Below are 16653 nucleotides of genomic sequence, written 5' to 3' on the forward strand. Positions count from 1 at the left end.
ATTTTGGGTGTCTCATTTGGTCATTCCTAACATAAACATGAATCCCCAGAAGTTAGAATACTGTAAGTCCATCTTATGATATTGTAACTGATGAACAGGATGTGAGTCAATGAGTGCAATCAGTTAAATGTGTTTCTATATATTGCTACTCAGATGAACAAAAAACTACAAAGGAGGATTTCAATGAGAAATAGCTGAAATTAGAATATATCCACAAAATCTAATCCATCAACAGTGAGTTGAACAGAGAGAATGGCTTCCTAGCACTGAGTTATAACACAGTTATAACACTGTTTAACTCTCCAGCCTCACAAGGACACTCTTGATCAGTCTATCACATCTCCTTTCTGGTCCCCAACCTGCACATACAACATTCCAAAACTCCCTTCACCATCCTTATGCTCATCCACTCACCATGGCCTTAAGCATAATCTTTTCTCCTGCCTTTCTTCCTCCACAACCATCATTAAAACTGAACTTGTCATCTCATCACCATACTACAGGTCTCACATTTCTATGGCTATTTATATATTCTGATTTTAAAGGTCTTTCCTAGACAATGCTTCATTCCATGCATCTGAGGAAGTAGACCAAGTCTACAAAAGTTTATGCTACAATTTCTTTTGCACATTTAATCTAAAATGCACTACAAAATTCCTTTGCATACTGATATTGCAGACTAACATGGTTATTTTTCTGAGTTATATATTACATTTTATAATTTATATTCCATTTTTCTTTCTGAACTGAGACTCAGGGATTACACCATAAGGGAGGAAAGAATTACAATGATATTTTGAATCCAAATGAAGCAGTGTTAATTTCACAAACTGAACAGATAAAGTATTTATCCATATAATTGGGTAGACTCTGCAAAAAGGCATGAAAACAGCTCTCAGAATTACTCTGCAGGAGGTTGTGTAATTAAACAAGAAGGCAGGCTAAGAAGGGAAATTACTAAATCAAGCATTAGGAAAGTTATGAAACATGAGATCCAAATGTAGCATGTGTCCTCATTCCACTTTGTTCAGTGTCTAGGAATTTAATTAGTCCATATCTTTTAAGATGAAGACAAGAATGTACAGTGGGCCCTCCTTATCTACAAATTTGAGCATCCACTGATGGCAAGCACTGCCATTGGGGACAAAAGTATCTTGCCCCCCTCTTCCATCCCTCCCTCCCTCCTCCTTCTCTCCACCCTTCTTCCTTCTCCCTTTCCCCTTTCCCCTTCCTCCTTTCTTACCCTTTTCCTTTTTGCCTTGGCTTGACTTTGGGGGCAGAGTCTGCCACCCAGTCAGCCAGGGCTGGGGCCAGGCCTTGAGTTTCAGAACCACATCCCAAGGTCTAGCACCCAGGATGGAGCCTCTGGGCTTCAAAAGTCAAGCCCTAGCTCTGGTGTTGGCTCCTTCTAGCCCCAGAGACTCAAGTGTCAGAGCCCTGTTGGCAGAAGGGAGCCAGTGCCAGGGCTGGGGTTGAGAGACAGAGCCTCCCTCCAGAAATATCAAGCCAGAAATATTCCTAGAATCCAAGATGACAAGACTTAGACTGTCATACTTTGGACATATCATGAGAAGGAATTAATCATTGGAAAAGACAATAATGGTCCCATACAGACAGGCCAAAATAAAGCTGCTCCGGGTCACTTTGGAGGTATGTCGTTTAAATGATGCATGCATCCTAAGAGGCCAGAACCCATGCCAAAGCCATGTTCTAGTCCTAAGGACTGGAGCGTAGCTTTGGCAGAGCTTCCGGCCTCTTAAGAAGCTTGTGTCATTTAAACAGCATACCTCCAAAGTGACCCGAAGCAGCTTCATTTTGGCCTGTCTGTACGGGCCTGATGGTAAGAAAGGTGGAGGGAAGTTGAAAGAGAGGAAGGCCACATGCTAGATGAATGGACTTAATTAAAGAGACCATGAATATGAGTTTGCAGGAGCTGGACAGAGTAGTAGAGGACAGGGGGGCCTGGAGATATATCATCCATAAGGTTGCCATGGATCAAGATTGACATAAAGGCAATTAACAACAACAAAATATCCTATGTGGAAATTCTATGGCCCTCTAAAGATTGTTGGATTTGAACCCCCATCTTTCCTTTCCACTGGCTATGTTGGCTATGATTGAGAGCGACAGAATAAAAAAGAATCAGGCACATAGATTTCCCTCACTATAGTACCTAAAAGAAGTCAGAGAGACATGAGGACCTTTGGACTATCGTGATGTTTGAGACATTCAACTCCCATAAATGTTTAATTTTCACCATAATGGGTAGAGCAGATAAGAGTGTTAAGCTCAAAATATCTGGAGACCCAGTAGTTTTCAAGTGTTTGGGTTGGGATTATGTTCCTGTCCTTCAGCAGTGCAGGATGATGCTTTTTAAAAATCATTTCACAATGTCATAACCTAACCAGTATCCTAACTAGAATGTCTTTAAAGAGGCTCAAATAAGAATGACACATTCTCCATAAATAATGGACAGGTAGCATAATTTCAAATTCTTATCATTAGGATCAAAATTCTCAGAATGAAAATTACCAAGTAGATAAGAGAGAGTTATTTTCAAATGCCTCACAAGTACAGATTTCAATCAAGCTTTCATTCATCTAGAGTGGATGTGTCATGACTGAATGGATGACACATGATGCAGTTTGACAATACTTTAACTGTCATGGTTCAGTGTTATGGAATCCTGGGATTTGTAATTTGGTTGGGCACCAGAGCTCTCTAAAAGGGAAGAATGGCTCACAAAAAAACCCTTACAAATCTCAGAATTCCGTAACATTGAGCTATGGCAGTTAAAGCAATGTCAAATTGCATTATTTCTGCAATGGAGATGCAGCCTAAAAGAGAATCCATGTCCCCCGAGCCACCATGGCCAGAGACATGTGTTTGCTGCCCTCTTGAATGAGGCCAGCAGCCAATGAGATGTGGTGCTTCTGCACCGCATCAGGGAAAGGTTGGGGGTGGAGCTGAGGCTATTTAAGCCAGCACCACCCTTCCTTATCCCTCTTTGCAATTGTTGTCCCACCCTCCCACCTTGACTTCAGTGTGGTTGTGTTGGTCGCTTTAAGGGCTGGGTAGGAATTTTCTCCCCTTTCCAAGGATTTTTCGCCTACTTCACACTGTTGTTCAGGAACTTGGAAAATTGGCTTAGGTGTGGACCTAAACAGGCAGTCACTGGCTGTTGATCAGGAAGAATTAGTTGTCAGGTGAACACCTATGACACCTGCTTGGGGTGAAGGTTAGGCCTCTTAAACTTTCTCTTTAGGTCTTGTGACTAAGAAGAGAGGGAAAGTGACCTTCCTTAGGGCTGACCTGGGATATAACCCTCAATCAAGACCTGTGAGTTGAGTGAGGAAATCTCAGGTTGGCGTTCCAGATGTGAGCTGGCCAGGGAGCAACCCAGTCATGGATTTTTCCACAGAGCTCAGGTGTTTTGCCCAGGGGAAGCTGAAGAGGAGGTCTGAGAAATAGACCACCTGCCACAGCTGCTCCTGCACCAGGTTGCTCCCTTACATTTTTACAAGGTTTCAAGAAGACTGTTAAATAGGTTAATTCAATAAAGTGGCCCATTTTACAACCCATATATGTGTCTGGTCTCATATTTCAAGTTGGACAGCAAAGCATAGCATTCTCAATGCAAGCCAGAACATAAGAATAAGTACAACAGACATTGGTAGTAACTCTTTGAAAGGCTTCACATGCCAATTACAAACATGAAATTCTATATTCTGGTATACATTAAGAAATATTTTTCAAGAATATCTACTATGTTGATAGAGATGTAGTTTTCTATCATTCAGCTGTATTGTTTATTACTTTTTAACGTTTTGCCCTGGAAAATGAGGGAGACTGGTGAAAATATTGCAGTTATTTAAAAAAAACTGTGGTAAAGAAATATTGTAAAAACATGTAGTTTTTATAGTTGCAGAGTATGGCAGGCTATGATGTAACATCTATCAAGTTTGAATAACTATGCTAAACATTTGGGGTGAGGTAAAACAAAAAAAACCCTACTTTTATTGTTTCACAAAAGCTCTGAATAGTTTTATAGAGTCTCTAGACTTGGTCACAGAAGTTCCTAAAGCTGGCTTCCATCCCATGAAGGTCTGTATAAGCAGCTGTTTAGGAAACTTCTTCTATTGTCTGCCTCTGCAATTGGGAAAAGAATAATCAAAATGTGTCCGCAGAGGGGAAAAAATTGCTGGAAAGCATAAAGGAAGCAATCTAAACACAGTTCTAAGAAAAGCTAAGAAGGGCTTGTTTCATTTGTTTATTCTTTGGAGATTTTTAAACAGATGCTGGATGGCCATCTATCGGGGGTGCTTTCATTGTGTGCATGGCGGAATGGGGTTTGACTGCATGGCCTATGAGGTCTCCTCCAATTCTATGAATTTATGATTTGCTTTTCCCCCAAACTGGTTTAGATTGCTTGCTACAGTGTTGGTGCTTCAACCTCTAGATTCCCTGGGTTGGCTCAGGTGAATTTGGTGAATTTGGTCCCATATGTGCACACTATTTGTGAGATGTTGCTCTACTACCTCTCCTAATATGAAAAGAGGGACTGAGGAAATGAAGATGTCACCTCTCTTCTCTCCTTCCAGTTTCTGTGTTACTCATATCTCTGCTCTAGAATCTTTCTCAGCTCTCTAGAACGGATATTGGGAATATAATTCTCCATTACATAATCAACAGCTTTAGCAACTTTCTTCTCACTGCAAGAAAGTATTCAAAAACTTTGCAGTCACACTATTTGCAGCTCAGGACTTATGTAGAAAATTCACATGTTGCATTCTTGTTCAGAAAACAAAATTTTCCACAGAGGAAACAGCATTTTCTTTGTAGAAAATTATATCTGCAAAAATGATATTTCCCAAAATATCATGTTTCTGTGTAGAAAATGATGTAGTTTGATCAATGGAATAGAATAGGGAAAGTATGGTTAATGGAGAAACTGTCACCTCTTGAAACCTCCAGCCCATCACTTGTGGAACTGTAATGATGCACTCATTTCAGAACCCTTGAATCCTTGATAATATGCTAAATAACAAACCTAGTTCATATCTTATTATCATAGCTGTGCTGGTCAAATGGCTGTAATAAAGTTATTATTATTATTATCATAGCTTTGATTTTTTAATAATGGTTGTTATCCATAATTCATTCTACAATGAAATAGATTTGCATCTATCGATTAAAGTGCCTTTGCTTCAGTCAACATCCACACAAATCTTACAATAAAAGTTTATTTTAAAAAAACAGATTGTTAAGATCAAAGCTCCTGCCTTGCTTACTAGCTATATATTTTGTAATACTGGATGATGGGATATGCTACCCAATTGGTGATGTTGGCTGGAAGCATTGCATACCTTTCGGGTCACTGGGTAAAGAGAGGAAACAACAGGCTGTCAGCAACCAAGATAAGTTCCATGAGAATGCTTTGTATAAGTGGAACAAGGAGGAATATTCTTTGGAAATGGAATGTTTTCAGTATTGGATGAATGGGATCTAAACCCATGGAAAACATTTGAGTTGCTATGGGCTTTTATTATTCCATGTAACTGACAACGCTTCACTCCTGGCAACATTGTTATAGTGTGATCAAATCATTTTTCTGAATAAAGCATTCTGAACTTGCTAAGGCTTGTGTTTCTGAACCGGAGTTAGGTAGTACATGACACAAATATTGTTGTTTTCTGGATCCAGAATGCCCATGTCATCATCAAGTTTCCATGACACTTGAGTAATATATTTTTCAACCATTTTTCAAAGCAGCGACTTGTAGGCACATGACCAGGTCCAAACACATTGTTTGATGTGTACGCTGAAACTTTTGACATCCCTCCCAGGCATTGTATGTGGAGCTCCAAGTGACATGATTCTGAAATATTCCAGATCACAAGAATGACAGAAAATTGCTAGCATGATTTATTCTGGCAGCTCTGTGATCAAAATGGGGGGTTTCCATTCTAAATAGGTTTTTGCTCCATTTAACGAGGGGAACATGAGAAGGAAAAGTTTTAGAGCGATTAAAATTGTGATTAAAACAAGTGCCTCAAGGGGAAATATTACAGGTGACTTTTTTTTTTCATTTAAAAGGCATGTCTACAAAACATTCCACCAGAAATGTGTGCTGAGTTTTCCAAGACATGCTGAATGAAAAGCCACAAATATCTTTTGAGATATGACTGGCTTCCTTGCTTCAAAGGCTAGCTCCAACATGTAGCACAGAAATGTCTGCCCCACAGTCTTAGCAACAGGAGTTGAAATAGAATTTGTTTGCACATATTTGTTAACATATGGACACAGTGAAAGCTGACCTAGAATTAGGCCTATCTCCCCCCAATATGACTGTTGCATCCCTGGTAGAGAGCAGATAAAGATAGCATAAAGTGATGTTGGGTTCTGCTCTTGTCTCTGGATACAGACATCACAAGAACAGAGCTGGGTGCTCCTATGTGTTCCTTCTCATCCAATGAGGTGGTTTTGAGAGGGGATAGCTATGGCTGAAAGTTGCAGTTGGGAATGAGAGAGAGAAGACAGATAGTTGTGTTCCACCTAATGGAGCCTTATGGGTTCTCATCCTGCTTGAGTATTGAAATAACTGGAGTGCTATACTTGTTTCAATCTGGGTCTCTAAAATGATCAACCTGCCCCTTCTGAAAGTGTCAAACTCCCATAATCAGGAAATATCCACCCATAAAATCACAGTAGTGGCGGGATTCATATTTAGCTTGCTGTACCATCTTAAACCCATCACTACATCCAGGCACTGATTAGGAACATGAATAACCTCTCCTGATACAAATATTAAACATCAGGGATAGGCACAGTACAAGGCTCCAAGTGTGCCAATGAAAAATTCCTATGAGCTGTAGACATTATGGCCAAGAAAACTGAGAATTGCAGTTCAATAAGATTGGGAGGATTCCCATCTGCCCATCCTTTTGCATGACACCACCACCTTAGTGATACTTTGTTGTGTGCCTTCAAGTTATTTATGACTTATGGCTGCCCTAAGACAAATCCATCATGGGGTTTTCTTGGCAAGTTTCTTCAGAGGGGTTGCCTCTGAGGTTGAAGATGTGAATTGCCAAAGTCACACAATGGATTTCCATGGCTGAACTGGGATTTGAACCCTGGAGTCCAAAGTTATTGCCCAACACTCAAACCTCTACACTATGCTGGCTGTTCCTAATGATACTACCTCTGGCCACATGACACCTGTATTAAGAGTAGGACTAGCATAATATAACAATAATTATACACAATACAATAATATTGTGCTAAATAGGGCTAGCATAATAATACGAAAAAAATAGGCTGTTACCACTCTGGGCACATGGGCAAGCGTGTTGCCCACCAACAATAAGACTACCCAATAACATGTCAATATTAAGAGAAGTTATTTTAGTTCCTCACTGCAGATAAAACATTTTATAAAGGTTGCATCTCCCTTACCCGGACTTCTGAAATCCAAAATATTCCAGAATCCAAAATGATCCATATGGGTAGCTGAGATAGTAATGCCTTTGTTTTCTGATGATTCAGTGTACACAAACTTTAGTTTTTTGTCAGTTTTTGGGGCTATGTGGCCATGTTCTAGAAGAGTTTGTTCCTGTCCTTTGGCCACATGGCCTAAAAACCCACAAAAAACTATGGATACCGGCCATGAAAGCCTTCAACTTACACAAACTTTGTTTCATGCACAAAATTATTTAAAACGTTGTCTATAAAATTACCTATGGGCTATGCGCATAAGTTGTATATGAAACTTGGGTCCCATTTCCAAGATACCTTATTACAAACATGCAAATATTCAAAAATTCCACCACCCAAACACCAAAATATGCAAAATCCTTAACACTTCTGGTGCCAAGCATTTCATTGTAGTAGAAAATAATCTCCTTACTGTAGTGGTAACATCTACATAAAGAGCTGGGACTTCCCATTTTAGCCTACTATTCTTACATACACTTTGAAACCAAAGAAGGGAACATATTAGATGGCAGCTGAGTGATCATAGCAATGCCATGGTTTAAGTATAGCCTAGTTTTTTAAAATGTGGATGCTAAGAATTTATATGTACAAATGAGTACTGTTTTAGGTCATTTTTAAAACTAAAAACATGTATTTCAAATACATTACACATTAGCTTCATTAAATTAGTGATACGACTTGATACCGGAGCTGGAATCCCCATATGCAAGGTTATATATTTATTCCTTAGCTATTAGAGTTGTCAGATGAAATAAGAGACAAGATTTCTTCAAAGGAGGTTTGCCATTGCATTCCCTGAGGCTGAGAGCATGTGACTTGCCCAAGGTCACCCAGTGAGTTTCATGGTCAAGCTTGGAATTGAACCCTGGTCTCGAGAGTTCTAATCCAACACTCAAACCACTATGCCACATTACTCCAGAGTAAATGGATCACATATCCTTTAACTTAGCAATTATTTCCTGAGTTATCAATGTTTTATCTTAAATAATCAAAGCCCACTGAAAACCACCAGAGAGAGAGATTACTAGCCTTTGCTTCTGGGATTTCATCTCTCCGATACAGATCTAGGAGTTTATCACATGCACTTTTCAGCCCAATCCAGGCATGGGATGACATCGGGCTGGAACGGGGGGAAATGGATTGTATCGTACATCAAATTGCTGCTGCACTGCTGCCCGACCATCACTCGTTCCTCAGCCATGCTCTGCTGGGTGATTTTGGTACTATGGAAAGCTCCCATGGTACCAAAATCACCAGGAGAAGTGCAGCTGGGGGACAGGTGATGGACAGGCAGCAGCACAGCAGCAATTTCATGTGCAATAAAATCAGTTTTCCTCCGTTCCAGCCTGATCCCTTCCAATGCCTGGATTGGACTGAAAAGTGCATGCAAAAAAGTACCTAGTGGCACAGGTTGAACAAAAGTACTTCATGCTCATTGGTCTCAAGTGAGTTACTTAAACTCACCAGGTTAGCAGCAGCTTGGGCAGATATTGCTTCCCTAGACATTAAAAAATAACAACTAGCTAATAGGAGCAGCCTTGAGATTTTTAAATAATATCATCCCTGGCATTGCAACACTGCTCTTACCTGTTTAGAGAATCCAGCTCAGAGAGTCCAGTTACGCCTGGAGAGGCGAGTCCCAACAACACTTGGCTGAAATGCACTTGCAGCCAGAACAGAAGCTGGCTCTCCAAGATTGAACAGCAAACCAAAAGCAAGCCAAACCCAGCAGGATGTTTTGTAGAACTTTAACATGAAAAAGGAGGAGGGGAGAAACCTCTCTCCATCCCACTCCTAAGTGCCTGAAAGGGACACTGCTTTTAAGTATTTGAAAGAAACTGAGCAAAAGAGAGAAAAGTACAGGGAGAGATCAAATACCTAAACTCCTAAGATTCCACAGCAGTTACCAAAGCAAATAAATGATGTGCCCCTGTAGCTTAGACTGAGGCTAACTTTGGAAGGATGGAAAGCACAAGAGCAGGAGGAGGTTTGGGAGGGTTCTGGCCTCTGGAGGGGGAATGAGGGTGTGTGTAATGTAAAATCAAGAAACTTTAATTAGAAGAGGGAGTGAGGACAGAGACAGGTAGGCTGTAATCCTAAAAATACTTCCTGGGAGGTAAACCATTTTCAATGCAGTATATTTCCTACTGAATATGGTGTATTCTCCATTGAATGAATGCAGTGGGATTTATGTCTGAGTAAATAAGAGGGTAGTTATGAAAAGTGAGAGCTTTCCCCCAAATAAGAATTCAGCCCCCTGATGAAATTTTACTTCTTTCCCTAAATTTCTAGTGTTGAAGGAGTGAACCTTGTTCAAAGCTAGAATTTTATATTGACTTTGGGGCTGTACAGTTGGGCGGAGGGATGCCGCCCCTTTTTGCCCCGTATTGGGGCCATGGCAACCGTACACCATGGCCACCGCAGGGAGCAAAAAGAAGTAGTGAAAAGCGGGTTCTTTTAGCATCCTGGAAGGGGCGTTATAGGCATGGTGGTGCACTCTTCTAATGCCCCTTCTGCACCGTGCCATTTGGGTGCTGCACCAGAGGTGTGTCATCATGGCATGCACCGTCTAGAAGGGTGTGTGTCAAATTGATGCCCAAGCAGTGCCATTAGGGCTTGGAGCATGCGGATGCTCAGCTGTCACCCCGCCCAAAGGCCAGCACAAAGTGCCGGCCTGTATAACACCTTTGTTCACATATCCTTGGTGACTTAGACTGCATACACACTGTAGAAATAAAGTAGTTTGACACACCTTAACTTCCATAGTGTGATGCTATGGAATTCTGGGATTTGTAGTTTGGTGGGGCAACAGCGCTCTTTGACAGAGAAGGCTAAATATCTCACAAAACTACAAAGCCTCTTATTTCTGCATTAACTTTCAATGGCACAACAGTCTTTGTTTAAAACAAATGTTTCTGGATTCTGTACCACACATACAATCTCCAATCTCCATTCCTTTTTCTTTCTGCTATATGCATGCATGTTACCTAGTTTGTTTTCTGTTGGAGTCTTGCCACAACAGCAACTTGCAAGATTCTTTAAAAGATTTCTGACAATTCACAATCCCAGAGTTCCGTGCTTTTTAAAAATATATAAATTTATTCTGCAGATATCCACTCTTTCTTTTAACAGACCAACTAAATGTTGCCCAGGTACTTACAAGATGCAATTTGATGCTTGCATCGAAATAAGCAAAAACATTACATAAATTGACAATACCAGACTTCTTCTTCACTGAACCAAAAACTCCATGATGTCACAAAAAAGGGGAGAACAATGAATGACATATCCATTTGCAAGACTACAGAAAAACAATACTGTAGCACTTAAGCAATCTGCACCTGTGTGAGCACATGAATGAAGCAGCATTGATAGTCATTCAGGATGTGAGGTTGATCTGGCTGTGACATTTCTCACCCCATTGATCACCAGGGTTGATTTGACTGAGCTGGCTGGCTAGGCGAGTGTCCCCATCCTCCCTCACCGCTCCATGTGCGTCCCTCCCAAAGCTGCGCACTCAGTGGAAGAGGACAACCATCCCAGATAGAAGGAGTGTACCGTTCTTCAGTCAAGGGTATACAATAGCTGCACTCCCCTGCAAGAACCTCCAAACAAGCTCAGGGTAGTCATTCACAGGCATCTATCATTAATGCAAAAATGCATGATCATAATGGTCTAACAATGGATTGTCAATGAATAAGTGACATCATGTGTAAAGTGGAAAAATAATTTGTTGCAAATCCACTATATTTCCATAACTAATACCTCATGCCATAATCTCATCACTCAGGGAGGTCACAAGCCTGAATCTGCAAGACCTAAACAGAGCAGGGGAGGATAGGAGGTCCTGGAGTTGTCTCATCCACAGGTAGCCATTGGTCAGGGCCTTCTGAAGGCAGTTAACAACAAACCTGTCCCATGCTCCTGTGCAGGAAGAGTTAGACTGAGTGCTGGTGTTGGAACTGTTTTTCTGTGAGCTATTATAGCACTGGGAAAATAGTGAGTGAGTACCTCTGATAAAAGTCTCTCTCCCCACTTGCCAACTCCCGCATAATAAATCAGAGGGCATATAGAACTAAATCACTTAGTTCAACAACACCAATGACTTAGGGCCTGAACAGACAGGGCAAAATAAAGCTGTTTTAGGTCACTTTGCAGACATGCTTTTTAAATGACACACACATCTTAAGAGGCCAGAAGCTGCGCCAAAGCTGTGCTCCAGTCCTTAGGACTGGAGCTCGGCTTTAGCTCAGCTTCTGGTCTCTTAGGACACATGTGCCATTTAAACAGCACACTTCCAAACTGGCTGAAAGCAGCTTTATTTTAGCCTGTCTGTTCAGGCCCTAAGTCATTGGTGTGGGTATAAATGAGTTTCCATGCCCAGTTGAAAATCACACCCATCCCCCATTTTTTAAAACTAATTCATTTTATAGAAATTTGTACATGGGTTTGAATTGCCTTAAACCCTTTTAAAACACATTTTAAATGGTCTTGCTTAACTTGTTATGCAGTTTCATATGTTTTTAGTCACTGGAATTCATTCTTTTTAAAAACTCTTTTCAATTGGTTGAGTTGATTTTATTGTACACTGAGATATTTGTACATAGAGAGAGGTAGAAGTATGTAATTAATTAAATAAATATTTAAATTAAACACAAATAAAATATACCTCCTCCACAAGGGTCTGTAAAACTGCCAAATAGCATAAACTATTGAGGTACACCTCATGTACCAATATCGCTGCCCTAGATTTTCTGCTGCTCTAGAGAAAACACTGCATCTGCTCTGCAGAAATAATGCAGTTTGACACCACTTTAATTGCCATGGCTCAATGGTATGGAATTCTGGGAATTATAGTTTATTATGGCATCAGAGCTCTCTGACAGAGAAAGCTAAATGTCTCACAAAACTACAGTTCCCAGAATTTCATAGCACTGGGCCTTGGCAATTAGAGTAGTGTCAAACTGCATTATTTAGGCAGTGCAGATACAACCTAGAACATATACCAATGGATTTATATTGCAAGAGAAGACACTTAATCTAAATGTTAGGAAAAATTTCTTTACTGTAAGACAAGGGACTAATAGACTGTCTCAGCGGATGGTGGACTCTCCTTCTTTGGAGACCTTTAAACAAAGGTTAGATGGGTAATTTTTTCGGAATTCTTTGTTTGGATTACAGAGGGTTAGACTAAATGGCCCTTGAGACCCCTCTCAGTTCTAAGATTCCATGAAAAAAACAAATGTTTGAGCATCCTCATGGTGCCAACTTTAGGAAAGTACGACTCCATCTAAAACAGTTGGGAACCATCTTCCCAAGCAAATGAATAATCCACCAGTTAGCTGGAAAAGATCTGTTTGCTACTTTGAGAGAAGGAATTTATTAGGTTTGGCTTGACTAGGTCAAAAATGTGTGTGGGGGGAGCAGTAATGAAAAGAAGAGTTGGTGTAAGAGGAAAGGGGGAAATGGTATGCTTAAGTGAAAAAAATGGGTTTTACTATTAAAGGAAACTATCAAGGGAATGGAGGGAAGAAACAGAGACTGAAAGCTCCTGGGCCAATTTTAGCCCACTTGGCCAAGTATTTTGTTCTCTTTATAGCTACTTCTGAAATAACTCACTGTAGGGCGGGAAGAGGGGATGGAGAGAAAGATGACACTAGCAAGAAGACAGTAAACCTTCCCTCCACCCAGCTTTGGAGAGATGAACTCAGGTACTCTGAGATGGATCTTATGCTAAAATAAGGAGCCTAGGGGAAGGCAGTGCATGTCCAGTACAATCTGGATACAAAGAGAAGGAGAATAAATTTGATTTTGAGATGAGTAGACTTTTACCAAACTGCCTTCTATCTTGCAGTCTAAATTAAAGGGTTCTTGGCAAGGATATTTTGGGAGGCAGCTCAGCTGTGGCTTGGTGGCTGGAGTCACTCCACCCTTACATGAAAATCCCAGGTTCTTATTTTTGTACAGGCCACTGGGCAGTACTGATCATAGCCATCTATTATGAGGCACGAAAATCTCAGCTGGTGCTGAATGTTTGTCGACAAGATTTCTACAAGCAGAATGGGGATTCAACATGTTTTATGGCACTAGCTAAAGCCTGGGCCTGCCAAAAGAATGGTCTTTTGAGTATGTCTGCTCCTGGTATTGAGTTTATCTTGCTCAGCTGAAATAGCTAAATATACTTGCACCAAGAATATATACTACACTACTACATCTTGTAAATATTTACTAAGTGACAACAAGAAGTTTTACATAAGGCCCTCTTGCATCCATAAATGTATGATGAGGGGAGAGAGATTTTGCCCACTAGTTACACCTGTTGGCACATATGCCAGCCATACTCACATTAGCCATGTGTTTGGTGTCAATATGAAGTAGGGATGTAATTCGTTGCAAATTTTTTTTTTTCAAAAAAGTAATGAATAATTTAAGCAATATTCTTCCCTTTGCAAAAAAAAAGCACCTTCAGTTTTTGAAGACTATTCACAAACCTTTCTCTGCAAAATTGGCTGGTGCCAGGTATCACCTCATACCTCATGAACAGCATTTTCTGCACAGGAAACATTTTCCGTTCACAAATGTTGCTGTTTTCTCAGGAATGTGTGAACTTTGTCCAGTTATGAGCACTCACAAATGCTCCCCTCATCGTGGGGAAAGAACATCTTGAAGCACTTAGATAACCCATAGCAAAATGGTCCATTGCCATGCAGGGATATAATTCTTCACTCAACGGTTTCTTCTCAAAGGTAGCAATGAGTAGTATCAGCAGTTTTCTTCCAGCTGCAAGAAAACTGTTTAAAACCACACAGTTGTCAAAGGCTATTCACAATTTGTGTCGCTCTTAACCCATAGCGACCCTGCTGTTGAGACACCCTTACATAAAAATCCCAGGTTCTTATTTTTGTACAGGCCCACTGGGCAGCACTGATCCTTGCCATCTATTATGAGGTACAAAAATGTCAGCTGGTCCTGAATGTTTGTCAACAAGATTTCTACAAGCGGCTCCTCCAAACTCATACTCATGATCTCTTTAGTAGTCCATGTCTCTAGAGCAGCAGAAAACAAACTTGCTCCTTCTTTAATAAGATACCTAGAATATGCTGTTTGTGGCACAGAAAGTGCTGATTTCTGCACAATATAATCTTGAGAGGTTTTCCCCCCCACTAAATAAATCCCAAATTGATAATTACCAAGATTAACACATTTGTGGACATATCTCTTTAAAACATCCATTTGTTTCTTAAGTATACATTTCCCTTTAGATTTAATATTTGGGAAGCAATTTCCTGAAAAATCTGTTGTGCTCCTGAATCTATCTGGAAGGAATGGTTAATAGAACCCTGAGTAATGAATATACATAAGGCTGCTTATCACTGGATCAAACATTTGTGACATCATCTCCACAGAATTGGGTGATGAATATTGGGAAACCATTAAAATATGTTAAACGATGTGATATTTTGAGATTCTGTTTATATTTGTAAAAAGATTGGATTGAGTAGGAGTATGCATTATCTAGATTCATTTTCTCCAAGCAAACCTTTTGTGCTTTGGAGTTCGTATTCTTTGTTTACTTTCATCCAACCAAATGGATTAATCATTTTATATCTCCTTTAATCACCTATTAACTCTTATTCAGAATTCCCAAATCAGAAATACTCCAAACCCCAAATTTGGCCACTTGCATTGCTGAAATAGTGACACTTTTGCTTTCTGATGGTTCAGTGTCCACAAACTTTGTTTCATGCACAAAATTATTTAAAAAATTGTGTATAAAAATTCCTTCAGGCTATGTGTCTAGGATGTATACAAAACATAAATGAATTTCATGTTTAGAGTTGGATCCCTCCCATCTACAAGATATCTCATTATGCATATGCTAATATTCCAAAATCAAGAACAAAATCCAAAATCTACAACACTTCTGACCCTAAGCATTTCAGATAATGAACTTTATTATTAACATTTAATTGTTAGCATAAACTTTATAGGGTTTGTTTTCTTTCTTTGCTTCTTTGCCTTAATTGATAATCTCAGAATTTTCAATTCTGGAAAAGAAAACAATGCACAGGAAGGAAGGAAGGAAGGAAGGAAGGAAGGAAGGAAGTAAGTGCTGGCCAGATTAAGTTTAATGTCTGCCCAACGCCATCGGGACTGCCCTCAAGAGACAGAGCCTTGCAGCAGTCTTGGAGCACCAAGTAATTCATAGTCTGAATTACACCCAATCTCTATTTCCCTTTAATGAGAAGGACCAACAGCAACCCCTTCCAGGATTTGACAGCTGCTAGGTGTGTGTTGAATAGACTGCAAGCATTCTGCATCTCATTTCAAAAGTGATGTGCACATGCATAAACTATACAGTGAGCCTTTGGTATCTGCTGGGGTTTAGTTCCAGGACCTCCTGTGGCTACCAAAACCCATGGATGCTCAAGCCCCATTAAATATAATGACTTAGTACAATGGCACCCTTTATATAACATGGCAAAATCAAGGACTGCTTTTTTTTTTTTGGAAATTTTGTTTTTTGGGGGGAGAGATATTTTTAAGTTATGGATGATTGAATTTGTGGATGCAGAATCCATGGATACTGAAGGTTAACTGTACTTAAATGAACGCGTAAGGCACCAATAGGATGCTGGCCATTCCTTGCAATTGCAATGTTGTAAGCTGTGTGAGAATCCTTGGTCCTGCAGATCAAAGCTAGTCAATAGAAACCTCATTTTGCTGGTAAGAATCCTCTGATCTGTTCTAGAAGATGACAAGACTATGGCTTTGACTACCCACCAAAAGAATCAAGTTCCGCAGAATGGAAACAACCAGCAAAGTTCTCTTCCCAGAATAAAATGATTTGGGGAAAATGGCATTGAAATTCTTCTGCCAACAACACACTTCACTCCACTGTTTTGATGAACGATGACACTGATTATATAATGTATTTGCTTTCTCCATTTGTTCATCCTGCCCTCAGCCGGTGTGAAAATTATTATGACAATCAACGTGATTGACTGAGTTGTTTAAATTTCAGGAGAAGAAAATGCACTTCTGTTCTGAGTCAGTGAGTCCACTAGTAGAATGAGGATTCTAGTCCAAGCCTATTATCTACTAAAGAAATCCTATTAAGTCCTTGGTAAGTGAACACATTTCTAGCATAAATGA

At 40.1% G+C, this 16653-nt stretch overlaps 1 protein-coding gene across 1 annotated transcript in view; it reads right to left on the bottom strand.

The window, feature by feature from the left end:
- COL22A1 (collagen type XXII alpha 1 chain) overlaps positions 1-9312 on the bottom strand; it is a 236856-nt gene extending 227544 nt beyond the window's left edge. The window contains exon 1 of the mRNA XM_042466288.1: positions 9085-9312. The gene's annotated coding sequence lies outside the window, so the exon portion shown is untranslated. The remainder of the gene's footprint in view (positions 1-9084) is intronic.
- Positions 9313-16653: the final 7341 nt, after the last annotated feature.

Source organism: Sceloporus undulatus, chromosome 4 (assembly GCF_019175285.1).
Source record: "Sceloporus undulatus isolate JIND9_A2432 ecotype Alabama chromosome 4, SceUnd_v1.1, whole genome shotgun sequence".
Taxonomy (NCBI): domain Eukaryota; kingdom Metazoa; phylum Chordata; class Lepidosauria; order Squamata; family Phrynosomatidae; genus Sceloporus; species Sceloporus undulatus.